General features: G+C 43.4%; 10 pseudogenes; all 10 read right to left on the bottom strand.

Annotated features, from left to right (window-relative positions):
* Positions 1-98: 98 nt before the first annotated feature.
* On the bottom strand, positions 99-362 carry LOC130287617 (U2 spliceosomal RNA; annotated as a pseudogene).
* A 1,484-nt stretch (positions 363-1,846) lies between these two features.
* Positions 1,847-2,110, bottom strand: LOC130287510 (U2 spliceosomal RNA; annotated as a pseudogene).
* Positions 2,111-3,583: 1,473 nt separating this feature from the next.
* LOC130287508 (U2 spliceosomal RNA) lies at positions 3,584-3,847 on the bottom strand (annotated as a pseudogene).
* A 1,482-nt stretch (positions 3,848-5,329) lies between these two features.
* On the bottom strand, positions 5,330-5,593 carry LOC130287507 (U2 spliceosomal RNA; annotated as a pseudogene).
* A 1,464-nt stretch (positions 5,594-7,057) lies between these two features.
* Positions 7,058-7,322, bottom strand: LOC130288154 (U2 spliceosomal RNA; annotated as a pseudogene).
* A 1,473-nt stretch (positions 7,323-8,795) lies between these two features.
* On the bottom strand, positions 8,796-9,059 carry LOC130287506 (U2 spliceosomal RNA; annotated as a pseudogene).
* Positions 9,060-10,533: 1,474 nt separating this feature from the next.
* On the bottom strand, positions 10,534-10,799 carry LOC130288368 (U2 spliceosomal RNA; annotated as a pseudogene).
* A 1,474-nt stretch (positions 10,800-12,273) lies between these two features.
* Positions 12,274-12,537, bottom strand: LOC130287505 (U2 spliceosomal RNA; annotated as a pseudogene).
* A 1,468-nt stretch (positions 12,538-14,005) lies between these two features.
* Positions 14,006-14,269, bottom strand: LOC130285623 (U2 spliceosomal RNA; annotated as a pseudogene).
* A 1,465-nt stretch (positions 14,270-15,734) lies between these two features.
* On the bottom strand, positions 15,735-15,999 carry LOC130288153 (U2 spliceosomal RNA; annotated as a pseudogene).
* Between the last annotated feature and the right edge of the window lie 170 nt (positions 16,000-16,169).

Genomic DNA, 16,169 nt, shown 5'->3' with positions numbered 1-16,169 from the left:
CAGTCAGTGCAACTCATCATTTTGGTCTCCAATTCTCAAACTCAAATTCTCACCCACGGAGGATTAAATGAGAATCTTTCTTGTTTAACACTGGAATGGGGTGGTGCACTGTTCACTACCCGAAGATACTGCCACATCGGGTCAATGCATAGGGCGACAGAAGCAAGCTTCCAAATCAGCTCCCTTTCTCAAAAATCCATTTAATTTATGGTCCCCAGATAGGGAACGTATGTATCAGTATGTGCTCACAAGTCACCCAAGTGCAAGTATTCACACAAAAAAAAACGTGCCTCAGGATGTGATCTGTCGCAAGATCCTTTCTTTTTTTACACTTGATCTAAGCCAAAAGGCCTAGAGGGGATAACCGGGAAAGGGGTGGACCCAACCATGTCCCCTTCATGAGCACTCACATTACTCATAGGAATGGAAGGAAGGCTGGCAGCCAACCAGACTCCCATACACTCTCTGGGTGGGTGGCAGTCAGCCACCCATACATACATACATACAGCACAGGCTAAACCCACATCATCACTTAAAAAAAGGACAGGCGACCATTGCACTCTGATGGAGCATTTAGCAATGCAATCCATAGCCTGGCTTTTGCCTGAACCCCCATCACTCCTCCTCTTGCATATAAGACAATATTTCAGATCTGCATATGAAAACAACACGCCTACCTTTGTTGCACATAGCTGCCTGCCTGTCTCTAGTTACCCCACTGGCTGTAGCTGCGTCCCTTCCGACATGGAATAACACCAACTGTAACGATAAACTGAAAATTAACAGTATAAACCTGCATCATTTTGGACTCTGGTATTTGCTGAATCCGGGTGACCTGACAATCGATGGTGGTGCCGCTGGTGATTCTGGCCTTCTTGGAATCTGTTGGGCCTATGTGTTAGCTCACACATCACTTGGGTATCCATGGTAACTACCACAACATGGTCATCTGCAGTTTACATCTAGCCCGTGGCATTGAATGGCATTTTAAAAGTGCTAAGGGTCCTGGTGCAATAATCCTCCCATGAGGATCAGCCTCAACGGCTTTGTAGATTGCACTCATGTCAGCAACTCCATATACATTTTTTTTTCTTCATGCTTCTTTCTTCATCCTTTTTTCTTTCTGTCATTCAGACTTTCATTCATTCGATCTCTCTCACTCACTTGCTTTAACTCATTTGTTCTCACTCACTCACTCACTCAATCACTCACTCACTCATTCACTCTCACTCACTCTCACTCTCTCACTCTCTCACTCACTCGCTCACTAAGTCAGTCTCTCTCTCTCTCTCTCTTTTTCTTTTTATATATATTTTTTTCCGTCTTCTTCTTCTTCTTCTTCTTCTTCTTCTTCAGACCCTATCATAGCACTAATGCCTTTCCAATACCACCAGCAGATGGAGACACTCCATTGCAACATTGGTTGTGAGCAGCAGTTTCTAAAAACAAATGCCTCATGGCGGATTTCCCATCCATCAATGGATGGTAAATTTTGTTTTTATCATTCACTGACCACAGAAACCAATGCATGGTCAAGCAACAGCAATGACACACCCTTGTGTATAGGCATGAGACCCTCATGTCATTTAACAGGATTCAGCACCACCCACAAGACAGCTACCTGTCATGTCATGTCAAACCTGCACAGGTGTGCTAGATTATTATTATTTAGTTTTATTTTATTTTTTTACACCAATCAGTGTGCAAACATGGTCATTAAAACGCTAAATGAATAGACGTTCATAAACCAGTCAGTGCAACTCATCATTTTGGTCTCCAATTCTCAAACTCAAATTCTCACCCACGGAGGATTAAATGAGAATCTTTCTTGTTTAACACTGGAATGGGGTGGTGCACTGTTCACTACCCGAAGATACTGCCACATCGGGTCAATGCATAGGGCGACAGAAGCAAGCTTCCAAATCAGCTCCCTTTCTCAAAAATCCATTTAATTTATGGTCCCCAGATAGGGAACGTATGTATCAGTATGTGCTCACAAGTCACCCAAGTGCAAGTATTCACACAAAAAAAAACGTGCCTCAGGATGCGATCTGTCGCAAGATCCTTTCTTTTTTTACACTTGATCTAAGCCAAAAGGCCTAGAGGGGATAACCGGGAAAGGGGTGGACCCAACCATGTCCCCTTCATGAGCACTCACATTACTCATAGGAATGGAAGGAAGGCTGGCAGCCAACCAGACTCCCATACACTCTCTGGGTGGGTGGCAGTCAGCCACCCATACATACATACATACAGCACAGGCTAAACCCACATCATCACTTAAAAAAAGGACAGGCGACCATTGCACTCTGATGGAGCATTTAGCAATGCAATCCATAGCCTGGCTTTTGCCTGAACCCCCATCACTCCTCCTCTTGCATATAAGACAATATTTCAGATCTGCATATGAAAACAACACGCCTACCTTTGTTGCACATAGCTGCCTGCCTGTCTCTAGTTACCCCACTGGCTGTAGCTGCGTCCCTTCCGACATGGAATAACACCAACTGTAACGATAAACTGAAAATTAACAGTATAAACCTGCATCATTTTGGACTCTGGTATTTGCTGAATCCGGGTGACCTGACAATCGATGGTGGTGCCGCTGGTGATTCTGGCCTTCTTGGAATCTGTTGGGCCTATGTGTTAGCTCACACATCACTTGGGTATCCATGGTAACTACCACAACATGGTCATCTGCAGTTTACATCTAGCCCGTGGCATTGAATGGCATTTTAAAAGTGCTAAGGGTCCTGGTGCAATAATCCTCCCATGAGGATCAGCCTCAACGGCTTTGTAGATTGCACTCATGTCAGCAACTCCATATACATTTTTTTTTCTTCATGCTTCTTTCTTCATCCTTTTTTCTTTCTGTCATTCAGACTTTCATTCATTCGATCTCTCTCACTCACTTGCTTTAACTCATTTGTTCTCACTCACTCACTCACTCAATCACTCACTCACTCATTCACTCTCACTCACTCTCACTCTCTCACTCACTCGCTCACTAAGTCAGTCTCTCTCTCTCTCTCTCTTTTTCTTTTTATATATATTTTTTTCCGTCTTCTTCTTCTTCTTCTTCTTCTTCTTCGGACCCTGTCATAGCACTAATGCCTTTCCAATACCACCAGCAGATGGAGACACTCCATTGCAACATTGGTTGTGAGCAGCAGTTTCTAAAAACAAATGCCTCATGGCGGATTTCCCATCCATCAATGGATGGTAAATTTTGTTTTTATCATTCACTGACCACAGAAACCAATGCATGGTCAAGCAACAGCAATGACACACCCTTGTGTATAGGCATGAGACCCTCATGTCATTTAACAGGATTCAGCACCACCCACAAGACAGCTACCTGTCATGTCATGTCAAACCTGCACAGGTGTGCTAGATTATTATTATTTAGTTTTATTTTATTTTTTTACACCAATCAGTGTGCAAACATGGTCATTAAAACGCTAAATGAATAGACGTTCATAAACCAGTCAGTGCAACTCATCATTTTGGTCTCCAATTCTCAAACTCAAATTCTCACCCACGGAGGATTAAATGAGAATCTTTCTTGTTTAACACTGGAATGGGGTGGTGCACTGTTCACTACCCGAAGATACTGCCACATCGGGTCAATGCATAGGGCGACAGAAGCAAGCTTCCAAATCAGCTCCCTTTCTCAAAAATCCATTTAATTTATGGTCCCCAGATAGGGAACGTATGTATCAGTATGTGCTCACAAGTCACCCAAGTGCAAGTATTCACACAAAAAAAAACGTGCCTCAGGATGCGATCTGTCGCAAGATCCTTTCTTTTTTTACACTTGATCTAAGCCAAAAGGCCTAGAGGGGATAACCGGGAAAGGGGTGGACCCAACCATGTCCCCTTCATGAGCACTCACATTACTCATAGGAATGGAAGGAAGGCTGGCAGCCAACCAGACTCCCATACACTCTCTGGGTGGGTGGCAGTCAGCCACCCATACATACATACATACAGCACAGGCTAAACCCACATCATCACTTAAAAAAAGGACAGGCGACCATTGCACTCTGATGGAGCATTTAGCAATGCAATCCATAGCCTGGCTTTTGCCTGAACCCCCATCACTCCTCCTCTTGCATATAAGACAATATTTCAGATCTGCATATGAAAACAACACGCCTACCTTTGTTGCACATAGCTGCCTGCCTGTCTCTAGTTACCCCACTGGCTGTAGCTGCGTCCCTTCCGACATGGAATAACACCAACTGTAACGATAAACTGAAAATTAACAGTATAAACCTGCATCATTTTGGACTCTGGTATTTGCTGAATCCGGGTGACCTGACAATCGATGGTGGTGCCGCTGGTGATTCTGGCCTTCTTGGAATCTGTTGGGCCTATGTGTTAGCTCACACATCACTTGGGTATCCATGGTAACTACCACAACATGGTCATCTGCAGTTTACATCTAGCCCGTGGCATTGAATGGCATTTTAAAAGTGCTAAGGGTCCTGGTGCAATAATCCTCCCATGAGGATCAGCCTCAACGGCTTTGTAGATTGCACTCATGTCAGCAACTCCATATACATTTTTTTTTCTTCATGCTTCTTTCTTCATCCTTTTTTCTTTCTGTCATTCAGACTTTCATTCATTCGATCTCTCTCACTCACTTGCTTTAACTCATTTGTTCTCACTCACTCACTCACTCAATCACTCACTCACTCATTCACTCTCACTCACTCTCACTCTCTCACTCACTCGCTCACTAAGTCAGTCTCTCTCTCTCTCTCTCTTTTTCTTTTTATATATATTTTTTTCCGTCTTCTTCTTCTTCTTCTTCTTCTTCTTCTTCTTCTTCAGACCCTGTCATAGCACTAATGCCTTTCCAATACCACCAGCAGATGGAGACACTCCATTGCAACATTGGTTGTGAGCAGCAGTTTCTAAAAACAAATGCCTCATGGCGGATTTCCCATCCATCAATGGATGGTAAATTTTGTTTTTATCATTCACTGACCACAGAAACCAATGCATGGTCAAGCAACAGCAATGACACACCCTTGTGTATAGGCATGAGACCCTCATGTCATTTAACAGGATTCAGCACCACCCACAAGACAGCTACCTGTCATGTCATGTCAAACCTGCACAGGTGTGCTAGATTATTATTATTTAGTTTTATTTTATTTTTTTACACCAATCAGTGTGCAAACATGGTCATTAAAACGCTAAATGAATAGACGTTCATAAACCAGTCAGTGCAACTCATCATTTTGGTCTCCAATTCTCAAACTCAAATTCTCACCCACGGAGGATTAAATGAGAATCTTTCTTGTTTAACACTGGAATGGGGTGGTGCACTGTTCACTACCCGAAGATACTGCCACATCGGGTCAATGCATAGGGCGACAGAAGCAAGCTTCCAAATCAGCTCCCTTTCTCAAAAATCCATTTAATTTATGGTCCCCAGATAGGGAACGTATGTATCAGTATGTGCTCACAAGTCACCCAAGTGCAAGTATTCACACAAAAAAAAACGTGCCTCAGGATGCGATCTGTCGCAAGATCCTTTCTTTTTTTACACTTGATCTAAGCCAAAAGGCCTAGAGGGGATAACCGGGAAAGGGGTGGACCCAACCATGTCCCCTTCATGAGCACTCACATTACTCATAGGAATGGAAGGAAGGCTGGCAGCCAACCAGACTCCCATACACTCTCTGGGTGGGTGGCAGTCAGCCACCCATACATACATACATACAGCACAGGCTAAACCCACATCATCACTTAAAAAAAGGACAGGCGACCATTGCACTCTGATGGAGCATTTAGCAATGCAATCCATAGCCTGGCTTTTGCCTGAACCCCCATCACTCCTCCTCTTGCATATAAGACAATATTTCAGATCTGCATATGAAAACAACACGCCTACCTTTGTTGCACATAGCTGCCTGCCTGTCTCTAGTTACCCCACTGGCTGTAGCTGCGTCCCTTCCGACATGGAATACCACCAACTGTAACGATAAACTGAAAATTAACAGTATAAACCTGCATCATTTTGGACTCTGGTATTTGCTGAATCCGGGTGACCTGACAATCGATGGTGGTGCCGCTGGTGATTCTGGCCTTCTTGGAATCTGTTGGGCCTATGTGTTAGCTCACACATCACTTGGGTATCCATGGTAACTACCACAACATGGTCATCTGCAGTTTACATCTAGCCCGTGGCATTGAATGGCATTTTAAAAGTGCTAAGGGTCCTGGTGCAATAATCCTCCCATGAGGATCAGCCTCAACGGCTTTGTAGATTGCACTCATGTCAGCAACTCCATATACATTTTTTTTTCTTCATGCTTCTTTCTTCATCCTTTTTTCTTTCTGTCATTCAGACTTTCATTCATTCGATCTCTCTCACTCACTTGCTTTAACTCATTTGTTCTCACTCACTCACTCACTCAATCACTCACTCACTCATTCACTCTCACTCACTCTCACTCTCTCACTCACTCGCTCACTAAGTCAGTCTCTCTCTCTCTCTCTCTTTTTCTTTTTATATATATTTTTTTCCTTCTTCTTCTTCTTCTTCTTCAGACCCTGTCATAGCACTAATGCCTTTCCAATACCACCAGCAGATGGAGACACTCCATTGCAACATTGGTTGTGAGCAGCAGTTTCTAAAAACAAATGCCTCATGGCGGATTTCCCATCCATCAATGGATGGTAAATTTTGTTTTTATCATTCACTGACCACAGAAACCAATGCATGGTCAAGCAACAGCAATGACACACCCTTGTGTATAGGCATGAGACCCTCATGTCATTTAACAGGATTCAGCACCACCCACAAGACAGCTACCTGTCATGTCATGTCAAACCTGCACAGGTGTGCTAGATTATTATTATTTAGTTTTATTTTATTTTTTTACACCAATCAGTGTGCAAACATGGTCATTAAAACGCTAAATGAATAGACGTTCATAAACCAGTCAGTGCAACTCATCATTTTGGTCTCCAATTCTCAAACTCAAATTCTCACCCACGGAGGATTAAATGAGAATCTTTCTTGTTTAACACTGGAATGGGGTGGTGCACTGTTCACTACCCGAAGATACTGCCACATCGGGTCAATGCATAGGGCGACAGAAGCAAGCTTCCAAATCAGCTCCCTTTCTCAAAAATCCATTTAATTTATGGTCCCCAGATAGGGAACGTATGTATCAGTATGTGCTCACAAGTCACCCAAGTGCAAGTATTCACACAAAAAAAAAACGTGCCTCAGGATGCGATCTGTCGCAAGATCCTTTCTTTTTTTACACTTGATCTAAGCCAAAAGGCCTAGAGGGGATAACCGGGAAAGGGGTGGACCCAACCATGTCCCCTTCATGAGCACTCACATTACTCATAGGAATGGAAGGAAGGCTGGCAGCCAACCAGACTCCCATACACTCTCTGGGTGGGTGGCAGTCAGCCACCCATACATACATACATACAGCACAGGCTAAACCCACATCATCACTTAAAAAAAGGACAGGCGACCATTGCACTCTGATGGAGCATTTAGCAATGCAATCCATAGCCTGGCTTTTGCCTGAACCCCCATCACTCCTCCTCTTGCATATAAGACAATATTTCAGATCTGCATATGAAAACAACACGCCTACCTTTGTTGCACATAGCTGCCTGCCTGTCTCTAGTTACCCCACTGGCTGTAGCTGCGTCCCTTCCGACATGGAATAACACCAACTGTAACGATAAACTGAAAATTAACAGTATAAACCTGCATCATTTTGGACTCTGGTATTTGCTGAATCCGGGTGACCTGACAATCGATGGTGGTGCCGCTGGTGATTCTGGCCTTCTTGGAATCTGTTGGGCCTATGTGTTAGCTCACACATCACTTGGGTATCCATGGTAACTACCACAACATGGTCATCTGCAGTTTACATCTAGCCCGTGGCATTGAATGGCATTTTAAAAGTGCTAAGGGTCCTGGTGCAATAATCCTCCCATGAGGATCAGCCTCAACGGCTTTGTAGATTGCACTCATGTCAGCAACTCCATATACATTTTTTTTTCTTCATGCTTCTTTCTTCATCCTTTTTTCTTTCTGTCATTCAGACTTTCATTCATTCGATCTCTCTCACTCACTTGCTTTAACTCATTTGTTCTCACTCACTCACTCACTCAATCACTCACTCACTCATTCACTCTCACTCACTCTCACTCTCTCACTCACTCGCTCACTAAGTCAGTCTCTCTCTCTCTCTCTCTTTTTCTTTTTATATATATTTTTTTCCGTCTTCTTCTTCTTCTTCTTCTTCTTCTTCAGACCCTGTCATAGCACTAATGCCTTTCCAATACCACCAGCAGATGGAGACACTCCATTGCAACATTGGTTGTGAGCAGCAGTTTCTAAAAACAAATGCCTCATGGCGGATTTCCCATCCATCAATGGATGGTAAATTTTGTTTTTATCATTCACTGACCACAGAAACCAATGCATGGTCAAGCAACAGCAATGACACACCCTTGTGTATAGGCATGAGACCCTCATGTCATTTAACAGGATTCAGCACCACCCACAAGACAGCTACCTGTCATGTCATGTCAAACCTGCACAGGTGTGCTAGATTATTATTATTTAGTTTTATTTTATTTTTTTACACCAATCAGTGTGCAAACATGGTCATTAAAACGCTAAATGAATAGACGTTCATAAACCAGTCAGTGCAACTCATCATTTTGGTCTCCAATTCTCAAACTCAAATTCTCACCCACGGAGGATTAAATGAGAATCTTTCTTGTTTAACACTGGAATGGGGTGGTGCACTGTTCACTACCCGAAGATACTGCCACATCGGGTCAATGCATAGGGCGACAGAAGCAAGCTTCCAAATCAGCTCCCTTTCTCAAAAATCCATTTAATTTATGGTCCCCAGATAGGGAACGTATGTATCAGTATGTGCTCACAAGTCACCCAAGTGCAAGTATTCACACAAAAAAAAACGTGCCTCAGGATGCGATCTGTCGCAAGATCCTTTCTTTTTTTACACTTGATCTAAGCCAAAAGGCCTAGAGGGGATAACCGGGAAAGGGGTGGACCCAACCATGTCCCCTTCATGAGCACTCACATTACTCATAGGAATGGAAGGAAGGCTGGCAGCCAACCAGACTCCCATACACTCTCTGGGTGGGTGGCAGTCAGCCACCCATACATACATACATACATACAGCACAGGCTAAACCCACATCATCACTTAAAAAAAGGACAGGCGACCATTGCACTCTGATGGAGCATTTAGCAATGCAATCCATAGCCTGGCTTTTGCCTGAACCCCCATCACTCCTCCTCTTGCATATAAGACAATATTTCAGATCTGCATATGAAAACAACACGCCTACCTTTGTTGCACATAGCTGCCTGCCTGTCTCTAGTTACCCCACTGGCTGTAGCTGCGTCCCTTCCGACATGGAATAACACCAACTGTAACGATAAACTGAAAATTAACAGTATAAACCTGCATCATTTTGGACTCTGGTATTTGCTGAATCCGGGTGACCTGACAATCGATGGTGGTGCCGCTGGTGATTCTGGCCTTCTTGGAATCTGTTGGGCCTATGTGTTAGCTCACACATCACTTGGGTATCCATGGTAACTACCACAACATGGTCATCTGCAGTTTACATCTAGCCCGTGGCATTGAATGGCATTTTAAAAGTGCTAAGGGTCCTGGTGCAATAATCCTCCCATGAGGATCAGCCTCAACGGCTTTGTAGATTGCACTCATGTCAGCAACTCCACATACATTTTTTTTTCTTCATGCTTCTTTCTTCATCCTTTTTTCTTTCTGTCATTCAGACTTTCATTCATTCGATCTCTCTCACTCACTTGCTTTAACTCATTTGTTCTCACTCACTCACTCACTCACTCAATCACTCACTCATTCACTCTCACTCACTCTCACTCTCTCACTCACTCGCTCACTAAGTCAGTCTCTCTCTCTCTCTCTCTTTTTATTTTTATATATATTTTTTTCCGTCTTCTTCTTCTTCTTCTTCTTCTTCAGACCCTGTCATAGCACTAATGCCTTTCCAATACCACCAGCAGATGGAGACACTCCATTGCAACATTGGTTGTGAGCAGCAGTTTCTAAAAACAAATGCCTCATGGCGGATTTCCCATCCATCAATGGATGGTAAATTTTGTTTTTATCATTCACTGACCACAGAAACCAATGCATGGTCAAGCAACAGCAATGACACACCCTTGTGTATAGGCATGAGACCCTCATGTCATTTAACAGGATTCAGCACCACCCACAAGACAGCTACCTGTCATGTCATGTCAAACCTGCACAGGTGTGCTAGATTATTATTATTTAGTTTTATTTTATTTTTTTACACCAATCAGTGTGCAAACATGGTCATTAAAACGCTAAATGAATAGACGTTCATAAACCAGTCAATGCAACTCATCATTTTGGTCTCCAATTCTCAAACTCAAATTCTCACCCACGGAGGATTAAATGAGAATCTTTCTTGTTTAACACTGGAATGGGGTGGTGCACTGTTCACTACCCGAAGATACTGCCACATCGGGTCAATGCATAGGGCGACAGAAGCAAGCTTCCAAATCAGCTCCCTTTCTCAAAAATCCATTTAATTTATGGTCCCCAGATAGGGAACGTATGTATCAGTATGTGCTCACAAGTCACCCAAGTGCAAGTATTCACACAAAAAAAAAAACGTGCCTCAGGATGCGATCTGTCGCAAGATCCTTTCTTTTTTTACACTTGATCTAAGCCAAAAGGCCTAGAGGGGATAACCGGGAAAGGGGTGGACCCAACCATGTCCCCTTCATGAGCACTCACATTACTCATAGGAATGGAAGGAAGGCTGGCAGCCAACCAGACTCCCATACACTCTCTGGGTGGGTGGCAGTCAGCCACCCATACATACATACATACAGCACAGGCTAAACCCACATCATCACTTAAAAAAAGGACAGGCGACCATTGCACTCTGATGGAGCATTTAGCAATGCAATCCATAGCCTGGCTTTTGCCTGAACCCCCATCACTCCTCCTCTTGCATATAAGACAATATTTCAGATCTGCATATGAAAACAACACGCCTACCTTTGTTGCACATAGCTGCCTGCCTGTCTCTAGTTACCCCACTGGCTGTAGCTGCGTCCCTTCCGACATGGAATAACACCAACTGTAACGATAAACTGAAAATTAACAGTATAAACCTGCATCATTTTGGACTCTGGTATTTGCTGAATCCGGGTGACCTGACAATCGATGGTGGTGCCGCTGGTGATTCTGGCCTTCTTGGAATCTGTTGGGCCTATGTGTTAGCTCACACATCACTTGGGTATCCATGGTAACTACCACAACATGGTCATCTGCAGTTTACATCTAGCCCGTGGCATTGAATGGCATTTTAAAAGTGCTAAGGGTCCTGGTGCAATAATCCTCCCATGAGGATCAGCCTCAACGGCTTTGTAGATTGCACTCATGTCAGCAACTCCATATACATTTTTTTTTCTTCATGCTTCTTTCTTCATCCTTTTTTCTTTCTGTCATTCAGACTTTCATTCATTCGATCTCTCTCACTCACTTGCTTTAACTCATTTGTTCTCACTCACTCACTCACTCACTCAATCACTCACTCACTCATTCACTCTCACTCACTCTCACTCTCTCACTCACTCGCTCACTAAGTCAGTCTCTCTCTCTCTCTCTCTTTTTCTTTTTATATATATTTTTTTCCGTCTTCTTCTTCTTCTTCTTCTTCTTCAGACCCTGTCATAGCACTAATGCCTTTCCAATACCACCAGCAGATGGAGACACTCCATTGCAACATTGGTTGTGAGCAGCAGTTTCTAAAAACAAATGCCTCATGGCGGATTTCCCATCCATCAATGGATGGTAAATTTTGTTTTTATCATTCACTGACCACAGAAACCAATGCATGGTCAAGCAACAGCAATGACACACCTTTGTGTATAGGCATGAGACCCTCATGTCATTTAACAGGATTCAGCACCACCCACAAGACAGCTACCTGTCATGTCATGTCAAACCTGCACAGGTGTGCTAGATTATTATTATTTAGTTTTATTTTATTTTTTTACACCAATCAGTGTGCAAACATGGTCATTAAAACGCTAAATGAATAGACGTTCATAAACCAGTCAGTGCAACTCATCATTTTGGTCTCCAATTCTCAAACTCAAATTCTCACCCACGGAGGATTAAATGAGAATCTTTCTTGTTTAACACTGGAATGGGGTGGTGCACTGTTCACTACCCGAAGATACTGCCACATCGGGTCAATGCATAGGGCGACAGAAGCAAGCTTCCAAATCAGCTCCCTTTCTCAAAAATCCATTTAATTTATGGTCCCCAGATAGGGAACGTATGTATCAGTATGTGCTCACAAGTCACCCAAGTGCAAGTATTCACACAAAAAAAAACGTGCCTCAGGATGCGATCTGTCGCAAGATCCTTTCTTTTTTTACACTTGATCTAAGCCAAAAGGCCTAGAGGGGATAACCGGGAAAGGGGTGGACCCAACCATGTCCCCTTCATGAGCACTCACATTACTCATAGGAATGGAAGGAAGGAAGGCTGGCAGCCAACCAGACTCCCATACACTCTCTGGGTGGGTGGCAGTCAGCCACCCATACATACATACATACAGCACAGGCTAAACCCACATCATCACTTAAAAAAAGGACAGGCGACCATTGCACTCTGATGGAGCATTTAGCAATGCAATCCATAGCCTGGCTTTTGCCTGAACCCCCATCACTCCTCCTCTTGCATATAAGACAATATTTCAGATCTGCATATGAAAACAACACGCCTACCTTTGTTGCACATAGCTGCCTGCCTGTCTCTAGTTACCCCACTGGCTGTAGCTGCGTCCCTTCCGACATGGAATAACACCAACTGTAACGATAAACTGAAAATTAACAGTATAAACCTGCATCATTTTGGACTCTGGTATTTGCTGAATCCGGGTGACCTGACAATCGATGGTGGTGCCGCTGGTGATTCTGGCCTTCTTGGAATCTGTTGGGCCTATGTGTTAGCTCACACATCACTTGGGTATCCATGGTAACTACCACAACATGGTCATCTGCAGTTTACATCTAGCCCGTGGCATTGAATGGCATTTTAAAAGTGCTAAGGGTCCTGGTGCAATAATCCTCCCATGAGGATCAGCCTCAACGGCTTTGTAGATTGCACTCATGTCAGCAACTCCATATACATTTTTTTTTCTTCATGCTTCTTTCTTCATCCTTTTTTCTTTCTGTCATTCAGACTTTCATTCATTCGATCTCTCTCACTCACTTGCTTTAACTCATTTGTTCTCACTCACTCACTCACTCACTCAATCACTCACTCACTCATTCACTCTCACTCACTCTCACTCTCTCACTCACTCGCTCACTAAGTCAGTCTCTCTCTCTCTCTTTTTCTTTTTATATATATTTTTTTCCGTCTTCTTCTTCTTCTTCTTCAGACCCTGTCATAGCACTAATGCCTTTCCAATACCACCAGCAGATGGAGACACTCCATTGCAACATTGGTTGTGAGCAGCAGTTTCTAAAAACAAATGCCTCATGGCGGATTTCCCATCCATCAATGGATGGTAAATTTTGTTTTTATCATTCACTGACCACAGAAACCAATGCATGGTCAAGCAACAGCAATGACACACCCTTGTGTATAGGCATGAGACCCTCATGTCATTTAACAGGATTCAGCACCACCCACAAGACAGCTACCTGTCATGTCATGTCAAACCTGCACAGGTGTGCTAGATTATTATTATTTAGTTTTATTTTATTTTTTTACACCAATCAGTGTGCAAACATGGTCATTAAAACGCTAAATGAATAGACGTTCATAAACCAGTCAGTGCAACTCATCATTTTGGTCTCCAATTCTCAAACTCAAATTCTCACCCACGGAGGATTAAATGAGAATCTTTCTTGTTTAACACTGGAATGGGGTGGTGCACTGTTCACTACCCGAAGATACTGCCACATCGGGTCAATGCATAGGGCGACAGAAGCAAGCTTCCAAATCAGCTCCCTTTCTCAAAAATCCATTTAATTTATGGTCCCCAGATAGGGAACGTATGTATCAGTATGTGCTCACAAGTAACCCAAGTGCAAGTATTCACACAAAAAAAAACGTGCCTCAGGATGCGATCTGTCGCAAGATCCTTTCTTTTTTTACACTTGATCTAAGCCAAAAGGCCTAGAGGGGATAACCGGGAAAGGGGTGGACCCAACCATGTCCCCTTCATGAGCACTCACATTACTCATAGGAATGGAAGGAAGGCTGGCAGCCAACCAGACTCCCATACACTCTCTGGGTGGGTGGCAGTCAGCCACCCATACATACATACATACAGCACAGGCTAAACCCACATCATCACTTAAAAAAAGGACAGGCGACCATTGCACTCTGATGGAGCATTTAGCAATGCAATCCATAGCCTGGCTTTTGCCTGAACCCCCATCACTCCTCCTCTTGCATATAAGACAATATTTCAGATCTGCATATGAAAACAACACGCCTACCTTTGTTGCACATAGCTGCCTGCCTGTCTCTAGTTACCCCACTGGCTGTAGCTGCGTCCCTTCCGACATGGAATAACACCAACTGTAACGATAAACTGAAAATTAACAGTATAAACCTGCATCATTTTGGACTCTGGTATTTGCTGAATCCGGGTGACCTGACAATCGATGGTGGTGCCGCTGGTGATTCTGGCCTTCTTGGAATCTGTTGGGCCTATGTGTTAGCTCACACATCACTTGGGTATCCATGGTAACTACCACAACATGGTCATCTGCAGTTTACATCTAGCCCGTGGCATTGAATGGCATTTTAAAAGTGCTAAGGGTCCTGGTGCAATAATCCTCCCATGAGGATCAGCCTCAACGGCTTTGTAGATTGCACTCATGTCAGCAACTCCATATACATTTTTTTTTCTTCATGCTTCTTTCTTCATCCTTTTTTCTTTCTGTCATTCAGACTTTCATTCATTCGATCTCTCTCACTCACTTGCTTTAACTCATTTGTTCTCACTCACTCACTCACTCACTCAATCACTCACTCACTCATTCACTCTCACTCACTCTCACTCTCTCACTCACTCGCTCACTAAGTCAGTCTCTCTCTCTCTCTCTCTTTTTCTTTTTATATATATTTTTTTCCGTCTTCTTCTTCTTCTTCAGACCCTGTCATAGCACTAATGCCTTTCCAATACCACCAGCAGATGGAGACACTCCATTGCAACATTGGTTGTGAGCAGCAGTTTCTAAAAACAAATGCCTCATGGCGGATTTCCCATCCATCAATGGATGGTAAATTTTGTTTTTATCATTCACTGACCACAGAAACCAATGCATGGTCAAGCAACAGCAATGACACACCCTTGTGTATAGGCATGAGACCCTCATGTCATTTAACAGGATTCAGCACCACCCACAAGACAGCTACCTGTCATGTCATGTCAAACCTGCACAGGTGTGCTAGATTATTATTATTTAGTTTTATTTTATTTTTTTACACCAATCAGTGTGCAAACATGGTCATTAAAACGCTAAATGAATAGACGTTCATAAACCAGTCAGTGCAACTCATCATTTTGGTCTCCAATTCTCAAACTCAAATTCTCACCCACGGAGGATTAAATGAGAATCTTTCTTGTTTAACACTGGAATGGGGTGGTGCACTGTTCACTACCCGAAGATACTGCCACATCGGGTCAATGCATAGGGCGACAGAAGCAAGCTTCCAAATCAGCTCCCTTTCTCAAAAATCCATTTAATTTATGGTCCCCAGATAGGGAACGTATGTATCAGTATGTGCTCACAAGTCACCCAAGTGCAAGTATTCACACAAAAAAAAAACGTGCCTCAGGATGCGATCTGTCGCAAGATCCTTTCTTTTTTTACACTTGATCTAAGCCAAAAGGCCTAGAGGGGATAACCGGGAAAGGGGTGGACCCAACCATGTCCCCTTCATGAGCACTCACATTACTCATAGGAATGGAAGGAAGGAAGGCTGGCAGCCAACCAGACTCCCATACACTCTCTGGGTGGGTGGCAGTCAGCCACCCATACATACATACATACAGCACAGGCTAAACCCACATCA

The sequence above is a fragment of the Hyla sarda genome, chromosome 8, assembly GCF_029499605.1.
Source record: "Hyla sarda isolate aHylSar1 chromosome 8, aHylSar1.hap1, whole genome shotgun sequence".
NCBI classification, from domain to species: Eukaryota; Metazoa; Chordata; class Amphibia; order Anura; family Hylidae; genus Hyla; species Hyla sarda.
The sequence above is the reverse complement of the archived record's forward strand: the minus strand, read 5'-3'. Positions and strand labels throughout refer to the sequence as shown.